The sequence below is a fragment of the Magnolia sinica genome, chromosome 17 (assembly GCF_029962835.1).
Source record: "Magnolia sinica isolate HGM2019 chromosome 17, MsV1, whole genome shotgun sequence".
Taxonomy (NCBI): Eukaryota; Viridiplantae; Streptophyta; class Magnoliopsida; order Magnoliales; family Magnoliaceae; genus Magnolia; species Magnolia sinica.
The window spans coordinates 22948684-22972809 of NC_080589.1; the positions used below are offsets into that span (position 1 = coordinate 22948684).

Genomic DNA, 24126 nt, shown 5'->3' on the forward strand with positions numbered 1-24126 from the left:
ATCAGGGCACTTTCAGAATCACAGTGGGCTTCACTTGATGAATGGTAGAGATCTCTCACGTGCTATGCTGGCACGTGCTCCGTCTCTCTATACAAGTCTGCAGGCGATACATGAGTGGGCCCCACTGTTTCGTACAAAGGTAGCATGCGGAACCAACTATTTTTAATGGACCTTGAGAGACATTGTGATTGCATTTGAAATGGTTTCTCTAAATCATTTATAAAAAGCTCACAAAAAAAAAAAAAAACATTTAATGAATGTTTTTTGTGGCTTGGACTAGGTCGTATCATTAAGAGAAAATGAGAAATTTGCGACTGTACGACCCATTTATGGCCCACTTAGGAAACTCCGCCCACCTCATTTTCCTTTGCGAGAATACGCCCGAACTGTACGGAAGGCTTGCCAAAGGTCGAAAATGCCACTGCTTGTTCCTTCGAGCGGATATGTGGCGCTCGAAGACCAGCGCTGACACTCCTCGAACTCCGAGTTGTACGAACGGTTCACAATGTTCATCCATATTTCGAGATCATTTCAGAGTATTACCCAAAAAAAAAAAAATCATATCCAAAGATCAACTGGACCACACCACAAAGATCAACTGGACCACACCACAAAGAGCAACGGGAAAATTGATTTTAACCGTTAAAAATTTTGTAGGGCCCACCATAACATTTATTTTCCATCCAATATATGCAAAATGTAACAAAGACCTGAATGAAGAGGAAAAACAAATTTTGTAATGATCCAAAACTTCTGGGACCCCTAAAAAGGTTTCAATGGTAGACGTTCAATCTTCCACTGCCTTTTACAGTGTGGCCCACTTGATAGCTAAATCTGTCTTATTTTTCTTCCCAAGTGTTAGTACGAGTTCGCAAAATAGATGGACGGTTTGGATATAACACATACCTCATAAAAGGACCCACAAAGGCGGTGGGGATTACAACAGGGAAAAAAAAGAGCTAGTATTTTTGGCTACGGATTATAACCGTAGCGATAACCGCAGCCAATGCTTTTTCAATATGTCCTCTGCTATACATCGAAGGTCTTTCGATATATACTTCGATATATCGAATGTCTTTCGATTAGTCGGAAAAGGTCCAAAACTGTCCAGCAACTTTGCATAAAAAATCTTACAATTTTCGATTAATCGAAGTGTATTCGATATGTATCGAAGATATAGCTACAGATTATAGCTGTAGCCATAACTGTAGTCCGTAAAAGTCTTTGCAAATTTTTTTATTTTTTTATTTTTTATTTTTTAGTTTTTATTTTTTACATGGAGAACTTTATTCTACCTACAATTTTCTCTAATACATATTTATATAAATATGTATATATAAGCATATAAAAAAAGATTTATTTCTTTTTTTCATTTATTTCTCTATTCATTCAACAAGAATATCTTATAAACCAAAATTAGTAAATTGATGTACCCTATATAATTTTGGGGTAGGAGAAGATACTTTAGCCAACTAACCTAGTTATTTTCTAAGATTCCATCAGGTCGATGGTCGAAAATCCATTTCATTCACTTTGCGGTCAATTTCAATCAGTTCGTGGTCATTTCCATACATTTCACCGTCAATTCCCTCCACTTCACGGACAATTCCATGCATTTCACGGTCATCCCAAACTATTTCGTGTTGATTCACGGTCGTTTCGAAGCATTTCGCGGTCAATTCCCTTCACTTCACGATCATTTGCATGCATTTCGCGCTCAAATCGCTTCAAACCATAATCATTCTCATGCACTTCATGGTCATCCCAAACAATTCCGTGTTGATTCACGGTCGTTTCGAGGCATTTCGCGGTCAATTCCCTTCACTTCACGGTCAGTTGCATGCAATTGACCGCTGATCATGAATTGATGCGATTTGAGCGCGAAATGCATGCAAATGACCGTAAAGTGAAGGGAATTGACCGCGAAATGCCTCGAAACGACTGTGAATCAATACGAAATTGTTTGGGACGACCGTGAAATGCATGGGAATGATCATGGTTTGAAGCGATTTGAGCGCGAAATGCATGCAACTGACCGTGAAGTGAAGGGAATTGACCGCGAAATGCCTCGAAATGACCGTGAATCAACACGGAATTGTTTGGGACGACCGTGAAATGCATGGGAATGATCATGGTTTGAAGTGATTTGACCGTAAAATGTATGCAAATGATCGTCAAGTGAAGGGAATTAACCGCGAAATGCCTCGAAACGACCGTGAATCAACACGGAATTGTTTGGGACAACCGTGAAATGCATGGGAATGATCATGGTTTGAAGCGAATTGATTGCGAAATGCATGCAAATGACCGTGAAGTGAAGCGAATTGACTGCGAAATGCCTCGAAACGACCGTGAATCAACACGGAATTGTTTGGGACGACCGTGAAGTGCATGGGAATGATCATGGTTTGAAGCGATTTGACCGAGGGAATTGACCACGAAATGCCTCGAAACAACCGTGAATCAACACGGAATTGTTTGGGATGATAGGGAAATGCATGGGAATGATCATGGTTTGAAGCGAATTGACCGCGAAATGCATGCAATTGACCATGAAGTGAAGGGAATTAATCGCGAAATGCCTCGAAACGACCGTGAATCAACACGGAATTGTTTGGAATGACCGCGAAATGCATGGGAATGATCATGGTTTGAAGCGAAATGACCGCGAAATGCATGTAAATGACCGTGGAGTGAAGCGAATTGACCGCGAAATGCCTCGAAATGACCGTGAATCAACACGGAATTATTTCGGACGACCGTGAAGTGCATGGGAATGATCATGGTTTGAAGTGAATTGACCGCGAAATGCATGCAACTGACCGTGAAGTGAGGCGAATTGACCGCGAAATGCCTCGAAACGACTGTGAATCAACACGGAATTGTTTGGGATGACAGTGAAATGCATGGGAATGATCATGGTTTGAAGCGAATTGACCGCAAAATGCATGCAACTGACCGTGGAGTGAAGCGAATTGACCGCGAAATGCCTCGAAACAACCGTGAATCAACACGGAATTGTTTGGGATGACAGGGAAATGCATGGGAATGATCATGGTTTGAAGCGAATTGACCGCAAAATGCATGTAAATGACCGTGGAGTGAAGGGAATTGACCGCGAATTGCCTCGAAACAACCGTGAATCAACACGGATTTGTTTGGGACGACCGTGAAGTGCAAGGGAATGATCATGGTTTGAAGCGAATTGACCACAAAATGCATGCAAATGACCGTGCAGTGAAGGGAATTGACCGCGAAATGCCTCGAAACGACCGTGAATCAACACGGAATTGTTTGGAATGACCGTGAAATGCATGGGAATGATCATGGTTTGAAGCGAATTGACCGCGAAATGCATGTAAATGACCGTGGAGTGAAGGGTTTTGACCGCAAAATGCCTCGAAACGACCGTGAATCAACACGGAATTGTTTGGGATGACCACGAAATGCATGGGAATGATCATGGTTTGAAGCGATTTGACCACGAAATGCATGCAAATGACCGTGGAGTGAAGGGAATTGATCACGAAATGTCTCGAAACGACCGTGAATCAACACGGAATTGTTTGGGACGACCGTGAAGTGCATGGGAATGATCATGGTTTGAAGCGAATTGATCGTGAAATGCATACAAATGACCATGAAGTGAAGGGAATTGACTGCGAAATGCCTCGAAACGACCGTGAATCAACACGGAATTGTTTGGAATGACCGCGAAATGCATGGGAATGATCATGGTTTGAAGCGAATTGACCGCGAAATGCATGCAAATGACCGTGGAGTGAAGGGTATTGACCGCGAAATGCCTCGAAACGACCGTGAATCAACACGGAATTGTTTGGGATGACTGTGAAATGCATGAGAATGATCATGGTTTGAAGCGATTTGACCGCAAAATGCATGCAAATGACCATGCAACTTAAGAGACTAGAAGAAGCACACTATGAACACAACTTGAAAAACATGGAGTGTGTACCGACATGGATGTGTACTAACAAGCTAACCTAAAAAAGGAAAACAAAAAAATATATAAAAAAATAAAAAAAAATACATTAGAAAAAAATAGAAAAATTACACTTCGATATATCGAATAGAACACGATATATCGAAACTCTTCGATATAATCGAAACCTAATCGATTAATGGTAGAGTAAGTTGTCGATTATATCGAAATCTAGTCGATATAATATTAGTAAGTCATCCTTACAACCGACCGATATATCGACTATTATTCGATTGATCGAAAATAGTCACACAATGTCCAGCGACAAAATACTTTTTAAATTGTATTATCGATATAATCGAGTAGATGTCGATATATCGAGGTATTGATATATCGACTAGATTTCGATATATCAAAAATTGTCAGAAAATGTCCAGCGTCGAACTGCTTTTTTAGTGCAATTTTTTTATTTTTTTTCTAATGTGTTTTTTTTATTTATTATTATTTTTTTGTTTTACTTTTTTAGGTTAGCTTGTTAGTACACACCCATGTCGGTACACACTCCATGTTTTCCAAGTTATGTTTATAATGTGCTTCTTCTAGTCTCTTAAGTTGTATGGTCATTTGCATGTATTTTCATAACTCAAATCGCTCAAACCATGATCATTCCCATGCATTTTATAGTCATCCAAACAACTGTTCATGTTTAGCAATTTTCTTTTCCTCTTTTCATGCATTTCGCGGTCAAATCGCTCAAACCATGATCATTCCTATGCATTTCGTGGTCATCCAAAATCATCATCATCGCTTCGAGGCATTTCGTGGTCAATTCCCTTCACTTCACACGTCATTGCATGCATTTCGCGGTCAAATTCGCTTCAAACTATGATCATTCCTATGCATTTCACACTCATCCCAAACAATTCCGTGTTGATTCACTCGCTTCGAGGCATTTCGTGGTCAATTCCTTCACTTCCTGGTCATTTACATGCATTTCGCATCAATTCACTTCAAACCATGATCATTCCCATGCATTTCGGTCATTCCAAACAATTCCGTGTTGATTCACGTCGTTTCGAGGCATTTCCGTCAATTCCCTTCACTCCAGGTCATTTGCATGCATTTCGCAAATCGCTTCAAACCATGATCATTCCTATGCATTTCGCGTCATCCCAAACAATTCCGTGTTGATTCACGTCGTTTCGATACATTTCCGATCAATTCCCTTCACTTCACGGTCATTTGCATGCATTTCGCGGTCAATTCGCTTCAAACCATGATCATTCCCATGCACTTCACGGTCGTCCCAAACAATTCCGTGTTGATTCACGGTCGTTTCGAGGCATTTCGCGATCAATTCCCTTCACTCCACGGTCATTTGCATGCATTTCGCGGTCAAATCGCTTCAAACCATGATCATTCCCATGCATTTCGAGGTCATCCCAAACAATTCCGTGTTGATTCACAGTCATTTCGAGGCATTTCGCGGTCAATTCGCTTCATTCCATGGTCATTTACATGCATTTCACGATCAATTCGCTTCAAACCATGATCATTCCCATGCATTTCGTGGTCATTCCAAACATTTCCGTGTTGATTCACGGTCGTTTCGAGGCATTTCGTGGTCAATTCCCTTCACTCCATGGTCAGTTGCATGCTTTTCGCGGTCAATTTGCTTCAAACCATGATCATTCTCATGCATTTCGCGGTCATTCCAAACAATTCCGTGTTAATTCACGACCGTTTCGAGGCATTTCGCGGTCAATTCCCTTCACTCCACGGTCATTTGCATGCATTTCGCGGTCAAATCGCTTCAAACCATGATCATTCCTATGCATTTCGCGGTCATCCCAAACAATTCCGTATTGATTCACGGTCGTTTCGAGGCATTTCGCGGTCAATTCCCTTCACTTCACGGTCATTTGCATGCATTTCGCGGTCAATTCGCTTCAAACCATGATCATTCCCATGTACTTCACGGTCGTCCCAAACAATTCCGTGTTGATTCACGGTCGTTTCGAGGCATTTCGCGGTCAATTCCCTTCACTTGACGATCATTTGCATGCATTTTACGGTCAAATCACTTCAAACCATGATCATTCCCATGCATTTCACGGTCGTCCCAAACAATTCCGTGTTGATTCACGGTCATTTCGAGGCATTTCGCGGTCAATTCCCTTCACTTCACGGTCATTTGCATGCATTTCGCGCTCAAATCGCTTCAAACCATGATCATTCCCATGCATTTCGCGGTCGTCCCAAACAATTTCGTGTTGATTCACGGTCGTTTCGAGGCATTTCGCGGTCAATTCCCTTCACTTCACGGTCATTTGCATGCATTTCGCGCTCAAATCGCATCAATTCATGATCAGCGGTCAGTTGCATGCAACTGACCGTGAAGTGAAGGGAATTGACCGCGAAATGCCTCGAAACGACCGTGAATCAACACGGAATTGTTTGGGATGACCGTGAAGTGCATGGGAATGATCATGGTTTGAAGCGATTTGAGCGCGAAATGCATGCAAATGATCGTGAAGTGAAGGGAATTGACCGCGAAATGCCTCGAAACGACCGTGAATCAACACGAAATAGTTCAAGATGACCGTGAAATGCATGGAATTGTCCGTGAAGTGGAGGGAATTGACGGTGAAATGCATGGAAATGACCACGAACTGATTGAAATTGACCGCAAAGTGAATGAAATGGATTTTCGACCATCGACCTGATGGAATCTTAGAAAATAACTAGGTTAGTTGGCTAAAGTATCTTCTCCTACCCCAAAATCATATAGGGTACATCAAGTAACTAATTTTGGTTTATAAGATATTCTTGTTGAATGAATAGAGAAATAAATGAAAAAAAGAGAGAATTTTTTTTTATATGCTTATATATACATATTTATATAAATATGTATTAGAGAAAATTGTAGGTAGAATAAAGTTCTCCATGTAAAAAATAAAAAATAAAAAAATAAAAAAATTTGCATAGACTTTTACAGACTACAGTTATGGCTACAGCTATAATCTGTAGCTATATCTTCGATACATATCGAATACATTTCGATTAATCGAAAATTGTAAGATTTTTTATGCAAAGTTGTTGGACAGTTTTGGACCTTTTCCGATTAATCGAAATACATTCGATATATCGAAGTATATATCGAAAGACCTTCGATGTATAGTAGAGGACATATTGAAAAAGCATTGGCTGCGGTTATCGCTACGGTTATAATCCGTAGCCAAAGATACCAGCTCTTTTTTTTCCTTGTTGTAATCCCCACCGCCTTTGTGGGTCCTTTTATGAGGTATGTGTTATATCTAAACCGTCCATCTATTTTGCGAACTCGTACTAACGCTTGGGAAGAAAAATAAGACAGATTTAGCTATCAAGTGGACTACACTGTAAAAGGCAGTGGAAGATTGAACGTCTACCATTGAAACCCTTTTAGGGGTCTTAGAAGTTTTGGATCATTACAAAATTTGTTTTTCCTCTTCATCCAGGTCTTTGTGACATTATGAATATATTGGATGGAAAATAAATGTTATGGTGGGCCCTACAAAATTTTTAACGGTTAAAATCAATTTTCCGTTGCTCTTTGTGGTGTGGTCCAATTGTTGCTCTTTGTGGTGTGGTCCAATTGATCTTTGGATAGGATTTTTTTTTTTTTGATAATGCTCCGAAATGATCTCGAACTAAGGATGAACGTTGTGGATATAATAAGTACGTAACTGTGGGGCCCATGTAACTCTGATATCTCTTGAACCGTTCGTACAACTCGGAGTTCGAGGAGTGTCAGCGCTTGTCTTCGAGCGCCACATGTCCACTTGAAGGAACAAGCAGGGGGCATTTTCGACCTTTGGCAAGCTTTCCGTACAGCTCGGGCGTATTCTCGCAAAGGAAAATGAGGTGGGCGTAATTTCCTAAATGGGCCATAAATGGGTCGTACAGTCGCAAATTTCTCAGAGAAAATTGAGATGGTTCGTGCTCATGCACCTCTAAATTGTACACGTGGCATATACGTAACTCAAATTTATTGTGGGCCCCAGTTTAGACGCATCACAAATCAGTAATTGCAGTAAAAACGGACGTCTTGAATGGTTGAGTGGACATGATGGACGGTAAAAAGATAAAAATGGTTAACAGTCACAACCAAACAAACATGTATACTGATCGGTGGTTAAGGGCCTGTTTGGCCGGGCTTATTGGATGGGATTGGAAGGGATTGGGGTGGATAGGTTTTTTGAATCCAGGTATTGAGGTATGTTTGGGTGGCGCAGGAGTGAAGAAAGATGGGATTGGGGGGTGAATTCGGACGGGATTTCATGCTGGGTTTGGGATTTCCTTTCTGGATTTCTCGTGGGACGGGGGTATTTCGCTGCTACATGCGAAATCACGCGGAGGTGGGACCGGGTTATTTCGCTGCTACATGCAAAATCACGCGGAGATGCGCACTCCTGTTCTGGCTGATGATATAAAAACCATGTGAAGCCCACTGTATATATTTATGTAAATCTACTCCGTTTATCAGGTGCAAACCCGTATTTAAACCATAAATACTAAATATGAATCTGATCAAAGATTTTTATTGGTCACACCAATGGGAACGATTCTGGTGTATCATATGAGATATGTTGCAATCCCATACCCGTCCAAACACGACAGGGGCTGGATAGGGCAAATCCCGTCCGCCCGTCCAAACATCCCAACAGGTGACTCGCTGGATATAGCAATCCACTGACGCAGTCATTAATTTCTTGAAAAGGGTGCAATCCACCAAAATACAATCCAATCCCATGGGATTTGCCTGTCCAAACAAGCCCTTAGGATCGCTCAATCTGGTTTGGGATTGGGTAGTAAAATATAGACCGTTTTATCCAAGTTACATGCATGTCACATGTACAAATCTAAGTGCACGAGTACCAACCATCACAATCTGCGCACAATTTGCTTGCATATCAATTATCGAACATACACGCTTGATCAAGGCCACTATCTGCTTGAATATCAATTATCAAGGTCACTATCTGCTTGAATATCAATTATCAAACATATATGCGCTTGATCATGGCCAATCTCAGATGGGTCTTGCTATGGACTGAGGACGCTCCAAAATCTCTCAGATTGGGAGATCCTAACCATCAAATCTTTAGCCTTTTCTCAGCTGAATGTGGGTCGTTGGTATTGATGTATTCTTTCTCTTAACCATGTATTTGTATTTGCAGGCCACTAATGAAGGATTAGCATTGTCTTTTCTGGAGGATTTTCTGGGACATGGGACATTTACACGAAGGCCCACTAGACCAAACATAGGATCACCGAACTATAATCACATTAATACAGACTGATGACCAATGCACATCCTCGGATTGGGGATCCTATAGAAAATAATAGAAACTAAGATCATATTCATCAGCTATGTGTAGTTTCCAAAAACTGTACGTGTAGATTATGTATTTAGTAACCCAAACCGTTGGTCTGAACAAGAGAATGTAGATGGGGGATGCCCTGGAAATCTTCCAGAATGGAAGATCTCAACCGTTTCCATACGTTAGTCCATATATAAACGGTTAAGAGAAGGAAAAAGATCAGTAGACAATCCTAAATCCTGTGTTTTTTGGGTTATGACCCATCCAAAAGTGGGATACAGGTAGACGAGCTGTACGGAAGGCATGAGAAATGCCCAGATGGTCAAGTCACACATTCTTAAACCGTTGAATGATACCGGCTTAAACAATCATTTGCACACCAATCGTGAATATTGGAATTTGGACGGGAGACGTCTCCATGTGGGAAAATCCACATGCAGGAATGAAGGACTTCTCCTGCGTGGACCATGCACCAAAGATGGAGAAAGACCCGGTCCACCCTCCTAAAATAGCATTAATAGAAGGCCCATTCTTGCAGTGTGCAAATTCGTAATGTGAAATCTGTATTGCACGCCATGGGCTCAAAGTGTTACCTCTTCCAATCCCCATCCACGATTTCCAGATTTGAATCAGTCACACGAATGGTAAGATTTCAACCAATACAAGGGCCCCACCATTTAAAAAAAAAAAAAAAAGACACGGTAAGAAGAAAAGTAGCTTCCAGGTATTTTGAAGTTAACAGCATTTTAAGCCTGCATGTAAGTTCCCTATTAGTCATAGTTTGAAGAAAATGTATAGTCGGTGCCTAATTACTGGTTTTTGCTAATGCAACAAAAAACAAGAAGAAAATAGCCTCCCAATCCCACTTCTCTGATAAAGATCAAAGAACTCTATAGAGCCTAAAAATCCTGATCCCATCCGCTAATTGCAGGATCATCTATATGCTAAACTTCTGCTTCTAGATTGTGCACGTAAAAACCAATGTATGGGTACTCCACATAGTGTACAAGATCAATGAAGCGGACCTCACAGTTCACCTGCCAAGCTCACTGCCGAGATCATAATCTTCAATTTCACTACCATCCAAACAGAGGACATTGTTATTTATGCTCTGCTCAGAACTGGCATTACTGCTTGTGGCAATTGGTGAGTCCGAAACACTAACTACCCTGCTTCTTGCAGAACCTTACCTCACGCTGTACATAGAAGACGCCGGGATGTTTGTCATTGATGGGCGTAGAGTACCTGAAATACTTTGCTTGATATCCTGCTCAACAAGGAATCCCTGGATTAAAATGTAGAGAACCACAAAAAGTTCATACAAATTTTCTGAAGGAAAAAGAAGAAAAAAAAGTATTAGAGGGATTCTAAAAACGAAATTTGGGCAAGCAACAAAAGTAGAGGACATACCATGTGCCTCATAGCCATATCTAAAGATTTCTTTGAAAGATTTCTTCCAAAGCCTGTGCTCTCTGGAGATGGTTGCAATTTCCCTGCATGGTTATTATTGGAAGATTGATGGTCATCTTGCTTTGGGGGGGCTAACCTCCGCATGCTTATTACCCTTTCAACCATCTTGGTTCCAATAAGAACTGGGTTCACGCCATCGGTGTTGTTGGAGTGTGATCGGCTCACTAGTGGAATAGAGCCTCTGCTATTGTGCATGCTGCCATTCAGAGCGCTTCCTCTCAAGGGAGAGCATGACTGTCGTCTTGGTCTACCATTTGAATTGGCCTCGACAGAAGAAGATTGAGCACTGAGTGCTCCAGGTCTGCCCCTAGAAGCTGATGTTGGCTTTTCAGACATTGGTCCTTAAATTTGGGGGAGCATCAAGTGAGAAACCTGGAATCTTCGAAGGCTTCCATGGCCTTGATTTTACTGTCGGAGAAGTGCCGCATGATGGAACTGGATTTCTTGATGTTGCAGGGGCTGACTTGGTAACAGAAGAAGACTGTCCAGGTGGGACAGAACTGCTAGGTGCAGTGGATGGGGTTGGTGGCCGTCCTATGGGTGTGGCCGACCTCTATTGTGACTTGGATGCTGGCACAGAGGGTCGTGTTGTTGGTGTAGAAGACCTTGCAGAAGGTGTTGATGATCTTGCTGAAGGGACCACAGGCTTCAATGAGGGTAAGGTGGCCCTTGACGTAGGTGTGGAAGGTCTGGAAGGCTTGGCTGTGGCAGGTAATGTGGGGCGTCCAATTGGTGTGGAAGGCCGAGATGCAGCAGAACCTAGACCTCCTGAAGATGAGGGCCGGCGCGTTCCCACGTTGGAATGGTTCAAGCCAGAGGACAACAATTGTTGCCTAGATACCATGTTTCCCCTAGAAACAGGTTCCATCTGAGGATTCGCTAGCTGCACACAGAATATACAAGAGAGACAAAAAAGCATATATCAGCATGGTGGCTATCTATTACGATCAGAGGTCCTCCCAAAAAGAAAGAAAAATCATTCATCTGAACCATCCGAAATCCAGTGTCTGAAAATAATGAAATCATTACTTCACTAACAACAGAACTTGAGGTGTCAGCGACTGTTAGGGAGCAGTTCTGTCAAATCTAAGATAACAAAATGATCTCTTCACAATATCAGTCCTGATGCTGAACCATTACGCAATCATGTACTCGACACACTCAAAAATGACAGATGACCAATCACATTAAGTGAAACTATTCAACTTATTTCCATTTAAAAGGAGGAAAGAAAGGAAAGTAACTCAACTTTCAGATTCATGGGAAAGAAAAGTGTTGTTGGTTTTCAAAAAAAAAAAAAAAAAAGTCTAAATTCAGCTCATCAAAAGAACAGATACCCATGTAGTTGGTTTTCAAAAAAAAATTGTTAATTTAGTTCATCAAAAGAACAGATACATGGAATCTGAGATATCTGAGGGTAAGCAGAGAGAATTGTGTGTGTGTGTGTGTGTGGCAAAACTGAACATTATGTTGAAAGAAATAAGATCCACTGGCTGGATTCATGGATCACAATGGCAAGTTGTGAAGCTGTGCCGCAGGAAACTGTTTCGTGCGGACAAATGGAGCTGGTTGTGGTGGGCCCCACCATGATGTATATGTGTGCAAGCAAATGGAGCTGACTTTGGTGGGAAATCCACTACAACCATCAGTTATGTCAGGCCCTTGATTTTCACAGGCTCTCTCTCTCTCTCTCTCTCTCTCTCTCTCCCTCCCTCCCTCCCTCTCTCTCAATTTCTTCTATTGCTTTGTTTTTGCTCCAATATCCTTTTTAGCAAAGTTGTGGTTAGTGGCTACACTTCAAAACGATTAATGGCAATAATGAAAAGTTAAAGCATGCACATAAAAACCAGATATTCACGTGGCTAGTCAAAATATTAATATGACACACCAAACCCACTTTTTTCACTAGATTTTATATATGTTAACCAAATCTAATAAAAAAAGGTTATCACACTTACTATCCTGAAAATACCCCTCAAAATTCTAGATTGCAAGGGGTGCACATCCCAGGGCCCACCAATTGGGTGGGTGGAAGGTGGGCACATGTATAAGGTAAGACAGAATACAAGACAACTGCAAGCAATGCAGGATTGATCTGCAAATTTTAAAACAGAGAACAAAACTAAAGAAACAGAGAGACATTATCCATTACTTGGACTGATAGTTTATATAGTACGTCTGATTATTCAATTAATATGAAATTGAATGGGGCCTACCACAGCTACGTGATCCAAAACGGTTGACATGATGGGGCTCACTATAATGGTCAATGCACCCAAACTCCCTGAGCTTTCAAGATTGTAGGTATAATAAAATATTCGGCATTTTCTTTGTTGAATGTGAACTGTTGATGTATTTTACACCACCTAATTGGCCACCTATTGAAGGATTAGGATTCGATTCATCTGGGAAATTCATGGTGCATGCGCCATACCTGGATCACTGAACCTCCCACTCATACAAATTGAAAGCCTGAACAATACCGTATAAACATTCAGACCGACCATTTGTATGACACCTTACAAAAATATATAGAGATATTATGTAGCATTATAGCCTGTATGCGAGGATTGCCATCAAGCTAAAACAGTCAGACTGAGAAGCAACCAGTTCACTGAAAAGAAAAAAAAAAAAGAAAAAAACAAAAAAGAAAAAAAAAAAACACAAAAAAAGTACTGCTAGCATATAATAGGGAACATTGTAAACCAGTTTCTCATTGATACTTTGACCAAATCAAACAAATTATCTTAACATTGTTGACAAAAGCCTCAAACATTTGTGGCGTAAAATGAGCTCTCCTTCCCTCTTATTCATTAAATAAACTAATGAATATTGAACACCTAACCCATTGCGTTAGACATAAGAAGCTACAAATCTGACTCTACTTGAAACATGTAGAATAAATATGAGGATATCATTCATCAGAATTCAGTACTTCATATTAAATATTTCGTAACGGATGCAAAAGAAAGAATAAGAACTCAAGTAGTGCCAACACAAATTGTGCGAATATCTTTGAAACGTCCACTCATAAAACAGGGATGGTGCAATTAACTAGAATTTTCTCTCTTTTTTCTCTCTTGTTTTGTCCTCTTTTTTTCTTTTTTCTCTAAATGGTGCCTTTTACTAAGATTATAGTCAGAAAAGCATATAAAACCTTATTATAATGGTAAGGTAAGGAAACCCACAAATAACTTTGAAAGTGGATAATAGAAAGTACCTATGCTGGCCAAAAAAAAACTCTTCCTCGCAAACATAAAAAAAGATTTGGTAATTTTCCAAATACTATTTAGTTCCATTTGTTTGAATCAGTGGCTCAACACAAATATTGAGTTTTTCCGCAGCTAATTTTTTCACCACATGATAAGGAAATTGATGGTTAAAACTAACCTTCCTTTGTAAGTGCATACTTTTATATTACTGGAAATACAATTGTACAGCTTTGTCCTATTGCATTACCAAACCTAGAAAAAAGGACGTTCAAAAAATGCAGGCATAAATAGTGTTAATTCCATATAATATATCAAAGTGTTAAACTCTTAAGGTTTTCAGGACAAATTAGCAGCACGAGAAACAGTTGCACTAAAACTCTAAAATTAAACAAATCCAGAAATGACCTGGAAAAATGGCTTGCATCTATGCTTTGAAGGGGATATGATGTCTAACAGATACAGGGCACTCCAATAACAGCAATAAGAATTTAGATTACAAGGACCAATACAAAGCAATGAAAGTTACACTTAGAGTGCTCACCTAGACTTCAGTGCAGTGGGACGAGCTTTGGGAGTCCCAGTCTGGCTGACAGGGGATTTGTGTGACTCCATTTCCAGAGAAGGGAAAAGAGGGGTACCAGGTGGTGTGAGAAGCCTGCAAAGAGAAGAAAAATCAAACATGAGCCAAAAACAAAATCTCTATATATGACCCATACAGTTAGAGAAGATATTCAGATGTATTCTTTATGAGCATAAATGTTATGGACAAAAAAAGAACAGGTAACCACAACATAAATGAACTAAATCTTTGAAAAGGAAAAAATTCTTCTGCTTTAAGAAATAAATTGAACTTTGATTGCTCAATCAACTTCATAACAGTATCCACAGGAGCAAAAGCAGAAAAAATACCATATGATTAAGAAGTGATATTAACATATTATCAAGTATGACAAAGCAAAGTCCCATAATTGTCTAATGCCGTGATGGATTGTCATCTCGTTTTTCATTGTTGTGAATATTTCCCCCTTTTTTTTTTTTAAAGGATAATTATTAAAGAAGCACGGAAAGGCTACAAATTACATTTTCCTTGTTACCAAATTTAAAATTAAAAAAAAAAAACAAAAAAAAAAAAAACACAGTCTTTAGAAAGAAATCGCTTTTTTTTTTTTTAAAAAAAAAGAGTTAGCATGCCATAGAATCACATAGTACACACCACTAACATTTTTTTCTTTTTTTGAAAGGCACACCACATACACTTTTCCTCCTAACGTCCCCTGCTAATCTGCCTCCCCCTTCAGACAACCATGGATGAAAAAAATCTTCTTGATGACATATCTCACCCAGAAATGGCTCAAATTTTAGCCCAGCAATATGTTTCATAAATTTGTATGCCATGCCCAACACAATGTCAATTACAAATTTATGTGACAGTCAATAAGTTTCAATTTCAAAGCATTTGGATCTGACTAATACATGCTCCAAGAGAGGAATTTTTGCTCCTGTTGACAACACATATAGATACTACAACCGTAACAGTTGTATCCAACACCATCAAACTCATCGGTATCTCTGCCATAGCCAAGAGAGAACTTAGCATCTCCATGTTCATCAAGCTCCATCAGAACAACTCTGACAGGCAGAACACCCAAGATTTCAGAGCCCTCATTTTTAAACAACTTTGCAACTTGCAAGAGTATCCCACATAGCTGATACCTGTGACCAAAATTTCAGTGTCTTCTTGCTCTACAAAATGGATCATCACAAAAAGGAAGAGGAAGCTAGCATGTAATTCGAATTTCTCCCTTTGGAGGGGTTTCATTGATCTGCAGTATCATAACTGGCCATGATATACCACAAGTCATTAATTACATTTTTATATGAAAATACCCTTCATTTTCATCTACATGTAATGTTCACTGTGAGAGCATCTCATGAGCTGTTTTAGGCATCAAGTTCATCTCTTTAGGGTACTGGATAAATCTTATAGCCACAAGATATGGAGAGATCTATGGTGTTAAAGCTTGAAGTTCATGGTATTGCCATGAACCCCATGGAGTGTATCATCATGGACCTAGCCAAGTCCACAGTGTGAACATGAACCCATGGAATATCCCTATGTTTAATCAAATAGGTTCACAATGCGGCCCTGAGTCTGGTGGAGTATCCCCTCATTAATCGGAAAAGCCCATAGCAAGACCATTGACTCTAGGGGATAACCCCATTGTTAGTCTCATTGCCTTCAAAATAATAATAATAATAATAATAATAATAACAAAATAAATAATTGTTGGTCTCATTGCTGCCAGATGCAACCACAATTGATTTGGTTACAAACACAAAGAAGGATGCACAATGAGTTATTGTGCCTCTTCTAAGGTATTAACAGGGACGATCCCAGATAGGTGGGCGGGTCCATGGTATCATTGTGTTATAACATTGATATCATGGTGTTTCCATGAACCCATAGGGTTGGCCCCATCACTTTGCTGTTCACAGAGTTGCCATGAACCCATAGGGTTGGCCCCATCACTTTGCTGTTCACAGAGTTGCCATGAACCCTTCGGTATCCCATGTCACTTTGTTGTCCATGGTGTTACCATGATCCCTATGGGGTATCCCATGTAGATCATTATGCAGAAGCTAATGGTCTATGGGACAGTCTCCCACCCAATGTCATATTCAAAGAGGAAACCTCTCTACTTACTACGGACAAAATTCATTCCAAGAATATTCTGTTGTGAGCATACTTATTGCGAGCACCAAAGAATCTCAAGGGAGCTTCCTGTTGGTGGCCCTTCTCCTAACATTGGACGCATTCCGGAGTCCATTGTGCCTCAGGAGATACCTTCCCTCCTTTGAAAGGGAACGCAATAGGAATCCCCAGAGTATTCTAAAGCCCTTGTCTACCTTTGAAAGGAGTGGCAGGGGTATTACCCCTTGAGGAGAAAGTCACAGAGAGGATAGCCTCCCTAGAACCCCTGACCCTGAGCAAGGAATGTAGACAAAGAGTGTCTGTGTTTGTTGAGTGTGTTGCTTCAACCTAGCCATTTGGCACAGCAGCACACACTATTTCTATTTTCTCCTACATAAGCAGATACCCATGCGAACCTGGTCAGTAGTTAGTTTGCTCTATATTTCTCTACATTGCATGCAGTTTGTGATTTCTGATGAAATAAGAGAGAATAGATTAAACTAGCTGATTAATGTAACAGTGTGGGGGGTTCTGAAAAACTTCGTAATTATGTAAGGTTACACGTTAGCTGAGATAAGGTTACATGTTACGGGCTCATAACGTCTGTAACAACCATTATGGAAAAAATGACCAGTAACTTCCATTAACGGCCCATTACGCCCCCTGTAAAGGCCGTAACAGCCCCGTAATGATTTGTTACGGGGTAGATGCAGGTTTTTTTTTCTAATGTTACAGGGCATATATAGGTTTTTTGAGGTTTTTTTTTTTTTTTCAATTAAAAAAAGAAAAGGAAAAAAGAAACCGTAACAGCTCTTATGGGAGCCGTAACAGCCGTTATAACCCATATCATAAAGGTAAAGGCGGTGGCCGTTATGACCACAGTTACCGTTACGGAATACCTTGGATCCTTGAGACATTTAAAATGATAAATTGCCTTTCCTTTTAACAAACTTCTATTCCCACAAAAAAAAAAAAAAAAAACTTCTCTTCCCAACACAAAACCGCTCTATAACTGCACAAAACACTCATGTCGCCTACAACCATGCCAAAGTCACATTACAAACCCAGAACATGGGAACTACCAGACTTTTAACTCCTGACCCACCACATCATAGAATCACGTAATCATTCACCCTACCTACTTGGAACTCTTAGAATTGATTCTCAACATATCTTCCCCAAAAGGTGGTTAGTTGGGTTCAGCAAATCTTCCACAAATGCCTTTGAAAAAAGGAAATCTTCCACAAAAGGTTGTTATCAATGCTTAAACTATGTTTAGTAGGGAGAATTCCAGGGATTTTGAACTGTGGAGGCAATTTTTGTTATCGAGGAGACCCACTACTTTAGCATCTCATTTAATAACATGGGGAGAACTAAATAAAATCTACTGCTAATTGACAAGAAAAAAAATGCTCAAATAAATGAGATGTTTCCATATTACAAGTCGTAATCATTTTTCTCTCCTTCAGAATTTAGAAAATCATCAGAAGCAGTCTTGCAATGTGTGGATGACACTATCTTGAATATGGGAGGACTCCCAGGTTTAGATCCTGTGGTGAAGAAATATCAGAAAGCTAGAAACAAGGGCGAAATAACAAAAAGACAATAATAAACTCTAGTTTTACAAGGATACTCTTGTTTTTGTCCAGATATCATATGAGAAAGAAATTTCCACAATCATAGTATGAAAAAGAAAAAAAGGGAAATGGGACAAAATAAACCAAATTTTAAGATTCATTTGAATATCGGTAAGTTCAAAACAAATGAGAGAAACAGACTAAAATCTACTTGGCACAACTGCTACAACTTTACAGGGTTGCTATATCATCCATCATCATCAGATATGTCAAAATTGTTGGAAATACCTGAGAGGAAACATATAATGCTTGCCCAAGTAAACAAAAATGGTTATGGTTCAGCCAGAAACCTAAAGGTGGGCCCACTTCCATGATCCAGGCCGTTCATCTGGTGGGCCCTATTATGAATGAATCATGCCCCCAAAACTCCCCACTCATAGAATCTTACCACAGGATCAGTGGAATTTTGCAGTTGAATAAAGATGATTGGGCAAACCATCCATTTGTAGGTCACAAATCAAACATCGAACATCACCCAATGGAGTTTTTTTTTACTTCCAACATGGCTGATCTAAGGGAACCCACTATATGGACCATTTGGATCACTGAAAGGTGGAATCCAGCTCTAAATGTGTGGGGTGAGCAAAAGAAGAACAGCCAAACATCATATAACACCAGAATTTCCAAATAACGAAGGAATTGCAGCAGTGCCATCACAAGTATAACTCTAATAGTATCTCAATTTATTTTTATTTATTTATTATTATTATTATTTTATTTTTGAAATATATAGCGTCTCAAATTATCGCCATCCAGTAAACCAAAATATTCGCTATCTGAGATTCGACTCATATAACAAATTTAAAAATACAAGCTTCTCAGCAATTCTAGGCCAAAAAAGACACCAGAGAAGTAGAACTAAATAATTAAAAAATCTGAAATCACAATAGCAAGTCACTCGAAGGCGCACCTAAAGGAGGATCGAAATCATCCGGGCTGTGAAGAAGCAAGAGGCTGTTCTGCTCCTCCCGTTTCCGCATCTCCAGAAACAAAGCGAGCTCCTCTTCCTTCTCCTTCATCACCGTTCCAAGATTCCTCCCTTGCCTCTGCTACAGGGAGCCTTTCGTATGCAACTCCACTGCCCTAAAACTACGATTCATCGCTGAATCGGAGTGAAGGCGATCAAATCTATTAAAAAATCAAAGGAAAAAAAAAAATCAACGACCTAAAACCTAACTCCCATCTAACTCCTCCAAGCCACCCCTTCTACACGAAAATGCCATTGGATCTGAAATCTAGCGGCATTTCGCGCTTTTTCACAGAGTATCTGAGATCCATGAAGAAAGGATTTAATTTTATTTTTTTTTTAAATGGCGATCTCCGATTGTCAAACAACCATTTACTCTAAAAGTTTAAGCTGTCAGAGTGTGGTATATCAATTTACATCAAGGGACTTTATCAGTCCAACACCCTGCACGTGCAAGGTGGGAACTCCGCATGGGAACATACTAACAAGGGTGGAGGGACACTCACACCATAAATAGGCCAGGCTTGATTTCTCAGTCCTTGGGCCGGACCTGATTTTCCTAACCCCCCGTGGGAGAATAATATATTAGCGAGACATATTTGCTACTCTCGAGATTCGAACATAGGACCTTCCGCTCTAATACCATATTGCAAAGAAGAAAAAAATATGGCAAAGAAGAAAAAACACACGGATTTACGTGCTTCGGTCGCCAGTGTAGCAATCCTACGTGCATGGGAGATATTATTTTTCATGGTCTCAATAGAGATTACAACAGCAATATATAATTACAATGGACATAGGATGCTAATAATGGAGCAACCTATTTTAGAAATGGAGATATTTGCAGAGAATCAAATCAATCCATAAAAAGAAAAAATCCACCATAAATCTCTCTTCTCGACCAACACTCCCCCTCAAGTTGGGGCAAAAATATCGATAGAGCCCAACTTGGACAATATCTCTTAAAACTTGGTAGCAGGTAGTCCCTTGGTGAAAATATCTGCTAACTGTTGGTCGCCACGAACAAAAAGAGTACAAATAACATTGGCTTGTACATTTTCTCGAACGAAGTGACAATCCACCTCAATATGTTTAGTCCGCTCGTGATAAACTGGATTTGAAGTAATGTGCATTGCAACTTGATTGTCACAGAACATTTTTGTTGATTGAGATGAACCAAAACCCAAATCCTGCAGTAAGGCCTGAAGCCAAATAACTTCACTAGTGGTTGAAGCCATTGCTCGATATTCTACTTCTGCACTTGATCACGCACGCAACAACATTTTGTTTCTTACTCTTCCATGTTACCAAGTTGCCTCCAACAAATGTACAATACCCTGTTATAGATCTTCAATCAACTAGACACCCAACCCAATCGGCATCAGTATAAGCAATAATGAAACTGTGTCCATTTTTACGCATCCATATACCTCTTCCTGGAGAACCCTTCAAATATTGCAAAATTCTGTTGACAGCATTCATGTGATTAACTCTTGGTGCATGCATAAATCTACTGACCAAACTAACTACATATGAGATATCTAGCCGAGTAATAGTTAAATAAATTAGTCTACCAACTAATCTTTGAAATTGACCAATATCAAAAAATAATTCACCATCATCACCAAGCTTACTGCCACTGTCAGTAGGAGTGTTTGACGGTCTTACTCCCAATTTTCTAGTTTCCTATAACAAGTCCAACACATACTTTCGTTGATTAAGAAATATGCCCTTTTTTCAATAGGCAATTTCTAATCCAAGAAAATACTTTAAAACTCCCAAGTCTTTGATAGCAAATTGCTTAAGTAAAAGAGTCTTGAGCTTTGATATTTCATATTGATTATCGCCTGTGATCACTATATCATCAACATACACCAAAACAATAATGGTACCTGAAATACCTTTCTTAACAAATAGAGAAGGATCTGCAACACTCCTATGTAGGCCATTAATCATGAGGACAGAACTGAGCTTAGCATACCAAGCTTGTGGTGACTGTTTAAGCCCACATATAGCCTTTTTCAGTTTGCCCACTAAACCAAGTTTGGATTCTTGTGACTGACCAGGTGGTACACTCATATAAATTTCTTCTATGTCACCATGCAGGAATGCATTTTTTACATCCATTTGGAATAATTTCCAATCCTGATTTATTGCCAGGGATATAAGAACTCGAAATATGTTCATCTTTGCAAAGGGTGCAAATGTCTCTTTATAATCTTCTCCATAAGTTTGAGTAAATCCTTTAGCAACCGGTCTCGCCTTATGTTGTTCCACGGTTCCATCGCTCTTATATTTTATTTTACATACCCAACGACACCCAACTGTTTTCTTTCCTGGAGGCAATCTAACAATGTCCCACGTTTTATTCTCATCAAGTGCCTGCAATTCTTCTTTCATAGCATTTTTCCAATCTGGATTGGAATTAGCTTCTCGAAAAGTCTTTGGTTCTTGATCATTAGATACTGTACTCAAGAAAGTAGAATGAGATTGAGTAACTGAAGCAGGACATGGAAAATTAAATATGATCTGCAAGATTTCAGGCTTAGATCCTACCAACTCAGAAACAATCACACAAATTCCACGTCCCACATGAAAATCCAAACATTCAATTAAAAATGGGAATCTATGCGGGTCCAAGCCGACACAGGCTAGGACTGGACCAATAAAAATTATAAACCAAATGATGTCAAAGGGAAATAAAATCAACTACTCATGCATAAAAATCAGTCCCTAATCCAAGGGATTCCCTAATTTCAATTCAAGGAAACCTAAGGTGATAAAAATGGGCAAATCAATTAGGGATTATTTAATTTAGGGTTAGGATTCATGAAAAATGGTTATGAGAGGATAAAAACCTAAGCCAAAAGATGATCCCGCGTGTGGACAACAACAATGGCCCCGGACGTGCGTGTGATCCCGGCCGCACGTGTGGGGCCCACTATTCAGAAAAAAGCCACCTTGGCCCTGGTCGGCCAGGGATGGACTCCAAAACCCCCAAATCTCAGCTCAATCCGATGTACGGTTTGTGCGTGGTGCTGCGCCGAAGTTTCAGCTCGCCTACGGGCCGAAATCTAGAAACCTGCTGTAATGAAGAAATTTGATGCAACAAAAGGACAAATTCGAAGTACGGATGGTGGGGGAAGATGGAAACAAAAAGATGATGGAAGATGGGGGTGAATTAGGATCGATGTGGCTTCGCACCACGGTAGTTAGCCCTTCGAAAAGGGAGGGCTTCACACCCACTTTTGAATTCTTCCACAACTCACGAAGAGAGCAAAAAAATAAAGCAGGAATTTTTTATTAACTTCAATGAATGAAAAGAACTACAAGGGGTGCCTATTTATAGGGAGAACTCTATACCCAAAAACTCGCACCATGTGCGACACCTATTACTTAGCGATGAAGTAAACTAAAATAAAAACCAAACAAGGAAATCTAAAGCATTCACGATGTTCTAAATAATAACAATAAGCAAAACTTAAAATATAAAACCAATCCGACGAGTGGGCCACAATCATGAGATCCCATGGTGGGCTTTTCTTGACTATCGGGCCACTTTTCTGAACCAAAACTTGACTTCTAGCTAGGAGGTCATCCCTGGACGTCGTCATCGAGCCAGATCGATGGTAGGGTCCTCCTTCTACGTACGTATGTGCGTATGGGGGGCGGCGTGAGTGCGCGTGTGCCCTTGATGTCCCCATCAATTCTCCCCGGCTGCAAAGATTTCGCCACTGGCGAAATAAAACTCCTGAACCGCTCCAGGATGTCAGGATTAAGTCTTTAAAGCTCCTCCTCCGTGAGCCACGTGCTGTCTGAAGCTGGGCATAACTTCCATTTAACCACGTACTTCTGAAACCCGCCGTTCGACGTTGAAACTATCTGATGGTCCAGGATATCCTCTATTTCCTTTTTGGGTGTGTGAAGGTTAGGTATGTGAGATAGAGGCTAGGAAAATGAGTCAGGAAGGATAGGTATGGGAGGTAGAGGCTGGAAAGATGGGTCGGGACGGGTAGGTATGGGAGGTAGAGGCTGAGAACATGGGTCGGGACGGGTAGGTATGAGACGTAGAGGCTAGAAAAATGGGTTGGGAAGGGTAGATATGAGAGGTAGAGGCTGAGAAAATGGGTCGGGACGAGTAGGTATGAGACGTAGAGGCTGGGAAAATGGGTCGGGAAGGGTAGGTATGGGAGGTAGAGGCTGGGAAGAAAGGTTAGGAAAAGTAGATATGAGAGATAGAGGCTGAGAAAATGGGTTGGGAAGGGGCCATGGTTCAAGGGATAAATATGGGGAATCAGGATGGGTGGGCGAAAGGCCGAACAAAGTATCAGTGGTCCCCCGAAAAGTAACTAAATCCTCCACATCGGATGTGAAACTAATTCCCATGGAAGGTGGAAGATCTACCTCATACACATTGAGACCGTTTCGTTTTATAATTTTGACGAGTCCAGCGCTACACGCGTGTAACTTACGAACGGCCCTCGAAGGATACCGCTCGGGCCTAATGTAGACCATCACAGAGTCCCCAATATTGAATCCTTTGAAACATTTATACTGATCTATAAAAAATGTGCAATGTTCATTATTAGTCATGATCTTCTGCCTGATTTCTTGATGCCATGAATGAATGTGATGCGCAAAAGACTCTACAGACTCTGACGGCCTATGAGAGAGTGACATAGGGACAAGATCAATAAATTTCCTAGGTTTATAATCAGTAACGACTTCACGAGAACTTAGACCAGTGGACCTATCGACAAAATTATTCAACGTAACTCGGTTGTAGGTATTACGGTGTCCCATGTTCTGGTGTGCTCTATATCCCTCCTAGGGGACTCA

At 40.3% G+C, this 24126-nt stretch overlaps 1 pseudogene; it reads right to left on the bottom strand.

Annotated features, from left to right (window-relative positions):
* Positions 1–10013: 10013 nt before the first annotated feature.
* On the bottom strand, positions 10014–19420 carry LOC131230933 (uncharacterized; annotated as a pseudogene).
* Positions 19421–24126: the final 4706 nt, after the last annotated feature.